The sequence below is a fragment of the Scyliorhinus canicula genome, chromosome 8 (genome assembly GCF_902713615.1).
Source record: "Scyliorhinus canicula chromosome 8, sScyCan1.1, whole genome shotgun sequence".
Classification (NCBI taxonomy): domain Eukaryota; kingdom Metazoa; phylum Chordata; class Chondrichthyes; order Carcharhiniformes; family Scyliorhinidae; genus Scyliorhinus; species Scyliorhinus canicula.
The window spans coordinates 139,560,293-139,570,786 of NC_052153.1; the positions used below are offsets into that span (position 1 = coordinate 139,560,293).

General features: G+C 46.7%; 1 pseudogene; it reads right to left on the reverse strand.

Moving 5' to 3' along the window:
- Window positions 1-1,260: 1,260 nt before the first annotated feature.
- Window positions 1,261-9,144, reverse strand: LOC119969924 (annotated as a pseudogene).
- Window positions 9,145-10,494: the final 1,350 nt, after the last annotated feature.

Below are 10,494 nucleotides of genomic sequence, written 5' to 3' on the forward strand. Positions count from 1 at the left end.
TTATCAGAGTACTGATTACGCAAGGGACCTTCTTCTACTTTAAACACAAGCTACTCCAAAACTAGAGTCCCTTAAAGCATTGAAGAATGGAAGAAATCCCGCCTGATTCTTACACACCAATCAGCTGTCATGCGTCATTATCTGAACAGTAATGTCACTTTTGTTGTGTTCACTGGCTTTCCTGATAACAAAGGCACACATAGAACATGGACATATGATTGCTCTAAGTATTTATTCTTGACATGGAGGATGGTAACCATGCATTTCGGTGTACACACAATTCTGTCTACATTACTGTGAAACACAAGAGAGAGATGACTGTCCCGTTGTCCATCCTACCACCAAGTGCCTTGATCTCATCCGTAGCCCGGTATATAAAGATGTCTATGTATATCTTTGTATAACTGTACATAGTTGTACCAAGATATATATATATCTTGGTGCAACTATGTACAGTTATACATAGGCATTCCATGCACCTGTCACCACACCTTTGTGCTCTGCTCCATCTCACTATTTTATTCTGGAGTGCTCTGCTCTACCTTGCTGTTTTTGTTCTGCTCTACCTCACTGCTTTGTTCTGGAGTGTTCTGCTCCACCTCACTGTTTTTGTTCTGGAGTGTTCTGCTCCACCTCACTGTTTTTGTTCTGGAGTGTTCTGCTCCACCTCATTGTTTCCTCACAGATCGTCTCCCAATTGTGATCTTTTTAAAAATGTTTTTTATTGAAAGATTTTCATTTGATGACAGACATATATACAATTAGATGACAGACATATATACAAGGGCAGCACGGTAGCATGGTGGTTAGCATAAATGCTTCACAGCTCCTGGGTCCCAGGTTCGATTCCCGGCTGGGTCACTGTCTGTGCGGAGTCTGCACGTCCTCCCCGTGTGTGCGTGGGTTTCCTCCGGGTGCTCCGGTTTCCTCCCACAGTCCAAAGATGTGCGGGTTAGGTGGATTGGCCATGCTAAGCTGCCCCATAGTGTCCTAAAAAAAGTAAGGTTAAGGGGGGAGGGTTGTTGGGGGCATAGGGTGGATACGTGGGTTTGAGTAGGGTGATCATGGCTCGGCACAACATCGAGGGCCGAAGGGCCTGTTCTGTGCTGTACTGTTCTATGTTCTATATAATTATATCTGCCCAGAGAAAACAAAACAATACAGGAATGTTTTTTTTTAATCAGTCAACAGGTTTTGTATATTTATGGGTTGAAGTTGTTACACAACCAAAACAGTTATCACCTAAAGTGAAAAGGGCTTTTACAAATAACAAGATTCTACCATTCCTCGTCCTTTCCTTCTGAATTTCTTCCAATGCATTTTAATCAGTATCCAGTCTGTTGTCACATATTTGGTTGGTAACAGATGTTTTGGTGGTGTCAGTCTCAACTGGGCTTGCTGAAATAGAGTGCCAATGGTGATATTCACTTCTTTTTTTTTTAAATTTAGAGTACCCAATTAATTTTTTCCAATTAAGGGGCAATTTAGCGTGTTCAATCCACCTACCTTGCACATCTTTGGGTTGTGGGGGCGAAACCCACGCATACACGGGGAGAATGCACTTCTTTAATATTGTACTTACAGCCTTGGGCATTTTGACAGCAGATTCCTTCTTAGTAACACCCTTGATCACACCTACAGCCAGTCTGTGCCATGTCACGGACAGCAAAACAACCAAGAGGTGGGCATTCAGAGAAGCTCTCCACATATATGGGCTCTACAATGGCTGCATCATCAGACTTAACGAATTTTGAACAATCTTCCAACTTCTTGCCAGAATGATGATCAATTATCTCCTTTAACTCCCTAAACTTGCAGGAAATGTGGCCACGATGGCAATCAGGTACTGGGGTATAGCCAGCAAAATATTGTGCAGGATGCTTCAGGATAATCATCTCTGCAACAAAGGCAGACACTTCCATTGGTGGATCTACTTTGTTGCCACCAGTAACATTACCTCGATGGGTATCTTTAACGGAAACGCGCTTTACATTGAAACCAACCTTATCACCAGTTAAGGCTTTCTGAAGGGCTTTGTGATGCATTTCCACAGATTTCACATCAGTGATAATATTAGCAAGAGCAAATTGCATCACCATACCAGGTTTCATAACACCGGTCTCAACATGGCCCTCTGGTACTGTACCAATACCAATCTTGCAAGCGGAGACAAAGTGGTTTGTTTACAAGGCATTCCGGACGTTGAATGCTGTCCAGGGCCTCCAAAAGAATATGCCCTATGATCTGGTCTTCTTTCTTATTAATTTCCCAACCTTTGAACCAGGACATATTTGAACTGGTTTCCAGCATATTGTCGCCATTCCAACCAGAGATGGGGACAAAAGTTACAGTCGCTGGATTGTAGTCTATCTTCTTGATCTATGTGGTTACTTCCTTTGTAATTTCCTCATATTGTTTTGCGCTGTGTGCTGTCTCAGCAGTGCCCATCTTGTTGATGCCAATAGTGAGTTGCTTCACACCCTGCGTGTAGGTCAGCAGAGCATGCTCTGTACTTTGTCCATTCTGTGATATACCAGCTTCAAACCCATCCACACCAGCAGCAATCAACAAAGCACAGTCAGCCTGTGATGTTCCAGTAATCATGGGTGGGATTCTCCGTTAGCCGACGCCAAAACGGGAAAATCGATTGCGCGGAGAATCGGTTCTGATGCCAAAAGTGCGGCAGGCGCGATTCGAAGCCAAATCAAAATTCTCCAGCACCTCAATAGCAGCGTCAATGCATTCCAGAAAGCCCATACAGTAGACATCTTTTGCATATCATTGGCAGACCCAACCCGGTATTCTCTGGGGCCTCCGCGATTCTCCTCCTTCCATGGGCCGAGTTCCCAGCAGCATATGAAGGAGAGAGAGAGGAGGTGGGACACAGGGAGAAACAACTGCGGGCTGCTAGGTCGGACACTGGCCGCGCTGGTTGGGGTGGGGAGGGGGGTTTGACACACATCAGGGGGAACCTTAACTAAGTGGGATCTCATTTCCTGGCGGCCAAGGTCCACCTCGGCGATCTCCTGTTCCTCCAGGCTGCTGACCACGTGATGCGCTATCAATTGTACTAAAGACTCGAATGGGTACAAAAGAGGCTTTATTACAGTTAGATGTTTGTCCTCCAACTGCAGCTGGTAGAATGGCTGCTCAGGAAAACTCATGCATATTTATATGTCTCCTTGTTGGCGGAGCTAGCCAGCAGGGGCTACCGGCGAACCTGTAGTATAGGTACTACTGTACATCCCCTAATACAGGCACACACACAATTACACAGTGGATCACCACACCACGACCACTACCAGAGCCCTCTGCTCGGCTACAATGTGGGGCCGCAGATCTGGCAGTCCCCCTCTGAGCGATTGTGCGCGGCCTTCTCCTGGGTGGGGCGGGGAACAAAAGATGACAGTGTTAGACTGTCCGATTCATGCAGCCCAGGAGGTGGGTAGCTGGTGGCCTCAGTGGCCAGGGCACCGGGCCAAAGCAGTCGGTATGGATCACTGGCATGTGAGGCAAGGTAGGGGATTGGCCGTCCTCCTGGTGGGGGAGTAGGGTTACGGGTGGTGGGACTCGGGATACTGCCAGGGCACAGTGCTGCCTGCTTATCCTAGCCGCCCTGAGGTTGTGCAGTTTTTTGCAGCACTGCCAGCACATCCGGACTGTGTTGCCCACGGCACTCATGGTCCCTGCCACCTACGCCCAGGCCCGGTGAACGGCGGCAGCTGGCAGCCTTCTTCCCGGGCCAGGCACAGGGTCCTCCTCCGCTCCTCCATTGCATCCAAGAGGTTCTCCAACTCGGCATCTGTAAACCTCGGGGCTGGTCAACTCGCTGTCATCTTGTTTGCTTGGATGGTGTGTGTGGGAGGTGAAGTATGTGTATGTGGCTGCAGCTCGTCAGCCTCTTGAATGTCAGTCGCAAAACCGCCATTCATTAGAATTAATTGTGTTCCACGTGGCACAGGTGCTGGACCCTTAGGAGTAGTGGAATTGGTCCAGGTGCCGCCAATTTTTCTGTCGTGAAAGTCCACAAATTCTCAGAAAAAGAGAATCCCACCCCATATTCTTGATCGAGTCCCTGTGTCCAGGAGCATCAATGATGGTACCCCTGTTGTTGTATATATTTCCCGTGTTTTGGGTGCAGCCTCCTCCTCCCACACTCCCCCTCAGTTTCTCACCCCCCCCCCTTCATTTTCTCCCTTCTAGTTCGCTCTCCCCCCATTCCTGTCCCTTCCTCCCCGCTTCCCTGTTCCCCTCCATCCCTAGTTGCTGGTCACAAACAGGTCTTCGAAGAGGCTGGTGAATTGCCTCCATGTGTGGTGGAAGCCTTCCTCAGGCCCAGAATGGCAAATTTTATTTTCTCCAGTTTCAGGAATTCCACGAGGTCAGACCCCAACCTTCAGTAGCGCTGCCATTCTCCATCTGATCAGGAGTCACCATCGTGCAATCAGGGAGGCAAAGGTCAGGCATTGGCCTCTTTCCCCAGAAGGAGATCAGTCTGTTCCGGCACTGCAAAGACCGCCACTAAAGGAGATGGCTCCACACCCACAACCTCTGGACATGGCCTCGAATAAGGTGGTCCAGTAGCCAACACGTTTTAGGCAGAACCATGGGTGGTACGGTTGCACAGTTCACAGCTCCAGGGCCCCTGGTTCGATTTCCAGCTTGGGTCACTGTCTGTGCGGAGTCTGCACGTGTTTCCTCCGGATGCTCCGGTTTTCTCCCACAGTTAAAAGACGTGCAGGTTAGATGAATTGGCCATGCTAAATTGCCCTTAATGTCCAAAAAGGTTAGGTGGGGTTACTGAGTTCAGGGGAACAGGATGGAGGTGTGGGCTTAAGTGGGGTGATCTTTCCAAAGGCCGGTGCAGACTCGATGGGCTGAATGGCTTCCTTCTGCACTGTAAATTCTATGATTCTATGAACATGAGGGTGTGGTTGGCCAGACCTCCCTGACACCACTCACATTTATCCACCACCTCCAGAAGAATGAGCTTGTGTGTCCTGGTCAGGTGTGCCCTGTGCACCAACTTTAGTTGTGCTAGGCTCAGCCCTATTCACCCTTTGTAGTAGTACCTCGATCCAGAGAACTCCCCCTATCACCATGCTCAGTTCTTCATCCCATCATTCTCATGGGTCATCCAGGGGGCCCTTACCTCTTCTGTCATGGGGAGAAAGCAGGATTAGGCTATTGAGTATGATCAGCCATGATCGTGATGAATGGCGGAGCAGATTCGAAGGGCCTAAAGGCCTCCTCCTGCTCCTATCTTCTGTGTATCTTTGTAATATTCAGCCATACATGTCAGCGCATTTACTGTCCCCCAATTCATCCACCACTAGTAGTGCCGTCCGGATAACCGGAGGAATGTTGCGGTCTCCTTGCAGAGGAAGTCCTGCAATTGTAGGTATTGGTATTGCTTCCCTTTTGGCAGCTTGAGCTTCTCTATTAGTTCCCCCAAGGTCACTATTTTACAGTCCGCGTATAGGTCCCTTGCTGTCAGCACCCCTTTGTTCTTTCTCCACATTTTGTATGTAATGTCTATTTTTGCTGGGATAAATCTATGTTTTCTGCCCATAGGGGCCATGGTAGACATGTCACCGAGTTTGAAATAGTGTCTGAGCTGGTTCCAGGCCCATCACCACCACTGGGCTTCTCGAATACTTGGCTGGGGAATAGTTGTGGGGCATGGCCAGTGTTCGGAGAGATGTTCCAATTGAAAAGGTATCCTCCATCTGCACTATTCTGCCTCCGGCTCTCCCAACCACCCCCGCACCCTATCTATTTTTGCTGTCCAGTGGTAGAACAGGAGTTCGGTAGATCCAAGCCCTCCATGCTCCGTCTTTTTTGTAGGTGCTTTTGCATATCGTGGGGTCTTTTGCAGCCCACACAAACACCATGATTAACTTATCTATCTTGGTGAAGAAGGCCTTGGGATGAAGATCAGGAGGGATCTGAATAGGAAGATGAACCTTGGCAGCACATATCATTTTTTGATCTGCACTCTTCCCGCCAGGGAGAGCGGGAGCAAGTCCCACCTCTGTAGTTTCCTCAATACCTCCTCCACTAGGCTGGACAGATTCTATTTATGGAGCCATGTCCAGTTGTGGTGTTGCTCGTTCTGGGTGAGTGTGCTTAACACTCAATTTGGCTCTATTTCGTTCCTTAGCTTTGGAGTCGCCAGGTATCGTTAAGATACCGCCACAAGTTTAAAGTTCAAGTTCAAAGCAATAAATCCATACACCAATTAGTAAGTTCAGACAAGACACGTTTATTATATTACAATAATCTACTAATCATGCATATAAACTATAAGACTAGGCTAATCCGACCACTAATAGACCAAATACTTATCTGGATAAGGGGACTGCCGGATCAGGGAACAACGACCTCTAGCTTTGTCCTGGGTCCGCAGGCTTCCAGTAGTTATGGACTAAAGGGGGTCAGGAGTGTCTACTCTCGTAGCGTGCGTTGTGACACTTACTTGTTGGCGGCTGCTGTCCAGGCCTCTCCTCCTCAAGGTTCTTCTGCTGCAACGGTGTTCTGCTGGGAGGGCTGGCTGGTCAAGGAGGGGCTGGCAGAGAGAGAGATCTGGGGTCGGGGTCTTTGTTTTATACCTCTCTCAGGGTCTGGGCGGACCCTCTATTCACTCGCAATCGATTGGGTCTCTTCTAAATCGATTGATTTGAATTCCCCAATAAGGGGGCAGTTCCTCGATCCCTGGGTGGTTCTTGGGACTTCTTGTTTTGGACTTCCTTTGGCACCGAAAAGTCTGGCCTTCCATTTAATGTATCGATTTGTGTTAACTTGTTTCCAGCATACCTGGGGATCGCCCGGTATCGCCTCATTAGTATGCTAGCTTGTTTTCTTTCACAGTGCTGTCTGGTTTCTGCAGCATTCAGAACTGGTTTCTGCAGTAGCCAGAATACACAAGCGCTTTGCAAGCTGCTTGCTTTTGCAACATGTCCATTTTCCCTGCATTCCTTGCAATCTTCCATTTTGTGTTGGGCAGTGGTCACCCCAGGTGGCTACAGTGGGCTTTCTGAATTCCCAGGTATCAGAACTTGGTCTGGGCCAGTTTGAACGGCAATGTTTCCAGCTCTGCTTCTCCCTGCTGGGGGGTTACCAGGAAGAATTTGCTCTTGCTCAGGTTAAACCTGTAACCCGAGAAGGCTCTGAACTCCCTCAGGAGTTCCATTATTTTCCAAATTGTGATCATACCAACTCCAAGCGAGCATCTAGTAATAATTACTCAACCTTTACCCCTACTCACCAATCAGTTCTCCTGTGCTGTCTTGGAGTTTATGAAGCTCAGCGGGCTCTGCTCCTGCCTGGACTGAGACTGAATTCTGCACTCAGACTTTTTAGATTTACCATCTCCCACTTTTCCCCAAACTCCACTGTACTCTTGTTTAGTCAAGCAAAACGATGCTGAGGATGTCTCCTTTTTTATGGTCCCCAAAAAACAATGATCTTGAAACAGGATTAAGCCAGTTGTTCAGTTAACCAGCTTCAGCTGAGAGTGATTCAGCTGACCTCTGTTTCAGAAATGCAACTGAACTACACCAAAACAAATTACACCAAAACAAAAAGAGCAGCTTTAGTGACTAGATTAAATAGCTAATTTAGCTTCAAATTTGCCCAAAAATTAAGTTTAATTACTACCTACTCCTTACAACTCGAACTCCCCGTTTTCCCACAACTTCAAAGCACTTTTGTTTAGCCAAGCAGGATTCCTACAGTGCAGAATGAGGCCATTCGCTCCATCGAGTCTGCCCTGACCCCTTGAAAGAGCACCCTACCTCGCACTCCTCTACCCTATCCCCATAACCCCAGCTAACTTACACATCTTTGGACACTTAGGGACAATTTAGCATGGCCAATGCACCTAACCTGCACATCTTTGGACTGTGGGAGGACACCAGAACACCCGGAGGAAACCCACTCAGACACGTGGAGAACGTGAAAACTCAACACAGACGGTAACCCAAGGCGGTTTTGAACCTGGTTCCCTGGCACTGAGAGGCAGCAGTACTAACCACTGTGCCAAACTGCTGCCCACCAGCTGCCGAGTCAGGATTTCCACCTGTGCCCCAAAACATTGGCCTGGGCACGGATTACTGGTTTACTCATCCAGTGACATTACCATTCAACCACTATCTCCCTCTAAATCAACTTAATTGGCAACCTCTCATGTAGCTTTAAGCTGTGCTTTTTGAAAAGGGTGGGCTCCAGCTACAAATAGGCATTCTCCTTTGATATATCATCACCACGAAGACATTCATGTTGGAAATAGGCCTGTAACTTCATGCAGGATTCGTGACTTAAGTCGCTGGTGTGCCGCACATACACAGCATGAGGACCCGGAAGTGCGGGCGTATAGGCATGCGCTGGAAGCGCGTGTCGTTCAAACTCGCAGCTGGTTTTTTTTGACAGCTTGAAGCACTGCATTGCCCATGAGCATCTGAATCAAAAATTCAGCTACAGCATTAACTTTTTAATGGATTTTTGGTGAGTTTTTACATCTTTTTACTTACACAGAAATTGTTTGGTTGAGCAGAGGCAGGAGACATCGGGAGATTTTTTTTTGGTCGGTTAAGATTTTATAGTATTAGTGTTTAGCGTTTATAAATGTTTAAAATGCAAACAAAATTAAAGGAAGATTTTTTTTTAAACTTTGGTTTGTCTTGAGGCTGTTAATTCCATTAAAGGAACTATAAGGATAGAATGCCGTGATTACTCGCTAATTGGTATGATTGTCCACCTAAGATACAGGCCATGGGTTCTTTGGGTCCTTGCATGTCTATTGAGCCTGGTCCTAGAACTGCATCTTCAATCACTCATTTGGCAGGAGTTTCCAAATGGTGGGATTGGTCCTTGGATGCTAGGTCACTGGTATTCCTTTCTCAGGCCCCTTTACTGGGCCTCTTCTTGCCATTGGGTGTTCTCGAAGAATTGTGACCCTTCAATCAGCAAGTTCCTCCAAATAGGACTCTTCTGAGAAAAGGTCTCCCAGGCATTGACGTCTATATTCCATTTCTTAAGATAAGCCTTCAAGGTGTCTTTGAAGAGCTTCCATTGTCCTCTTATTTGGGATCCTTCCTTGAGCTGGGTGAATAAGCTTTGCTTTGGCAGTTGTGACTCTGACATCCGAAGTATATGGGCGGTCCAGCAGAGTTGGTATTGGATGATCATGGCCTCAACACTGGTGCTATTGACTCCTTCAAGGACACAAACATTAGCATGCCTGTCTCCCTGCTGATTGAGAGCTCAAGTACATTTGGATTTTGCAATGTATTTTAAGCTGAGTTGTTTACATTTCTCCCTGATGTAACATTCATCCTTAGAAGCCTTGGTGATTACTTCAAATGCTTTCACAAAGTTTAATGCCTCTGTTGATTATATGCAAGCTCCCTCAAAGCTAGTGTCGACTATATTGCACACTATATTGTGTGGACAGGTATTGCAGCAAATCAATCACCCACCCCTAAGAGTGTACTGCCAAAGGACATCCCGGAATGTGTCAGAGGAGATGTCTGCCAGGACACTGTGCTTTAGCAGCTGCTGCGTTCGGATGTTGAACTTGTCAATTAACAATTGATATGTCAAAACCCTCCCTACCTTCTCTTCCTTCCCTCCCTCCCTCCTTTCTCTTCCTTCCCTCCCTCAGCTTCCCCTTCCCTCCCTCCACTCCCTCCACTTCCCCCCTTTCCTCCCTCCTCTCTTTCCTTCCTTCCTTTTACAAATAGTGAGAAAATATATTTTATTGCAAGAAATTTTTAAACGTTGAGGTAGTTTTATGTCGTTGCACTATAGTATCATATAATTTTACATGTGGCATGCTTAAAATGTTTGAATTTAAAAAAAATCTTTTAATTGAGATTATGTCATAGGACTTTAAAAGTGCCCCAGGGCTTTTTGCTGTCACTGTCCTTGTGACATCTGATTTTTGACAGCTGATAAAGTTAAACGCTCAGTTAAATGTTAACTGATTTCAAAGTTTTGTATTTATAAAATTACTTTTGTTCAAAAATGTTTTACATTAAACTTTACGAGCTTCTACAAATGTCTTACTGAAACACGAGAACACAACATTTAATTATGAGATAATTATAAATGAATAAGATAATTGAAGTAAACAAGACAGAAACATATTTAACACGGGTAACAGGGATCCGTGTTCAATTCGAACCTTGGGCAACTGTGTGGTCTTTGTACATTCTCCCCATGTCTGCATGGGTTAAATCAAAACATGGCTCACCGAGCCTCTGAAAGAGTACCCTACCTAGGTCCACGCCCCCACCCTATCCCCAGAACCTAACCTATACATCCCTAGACACTAAAGGGCAACTTAGCATGGCCAATTCATCTAACCTGGACATCTTTGGACTGTGGGAGGAAACCAGAGCACCTGGAGGAAACCCACGCAGACATGGGGAGAACGTACAAAATACGCACAGTAAGTCACCCAAGGCCGGATTTGAACCCAAGTCCCGGGTG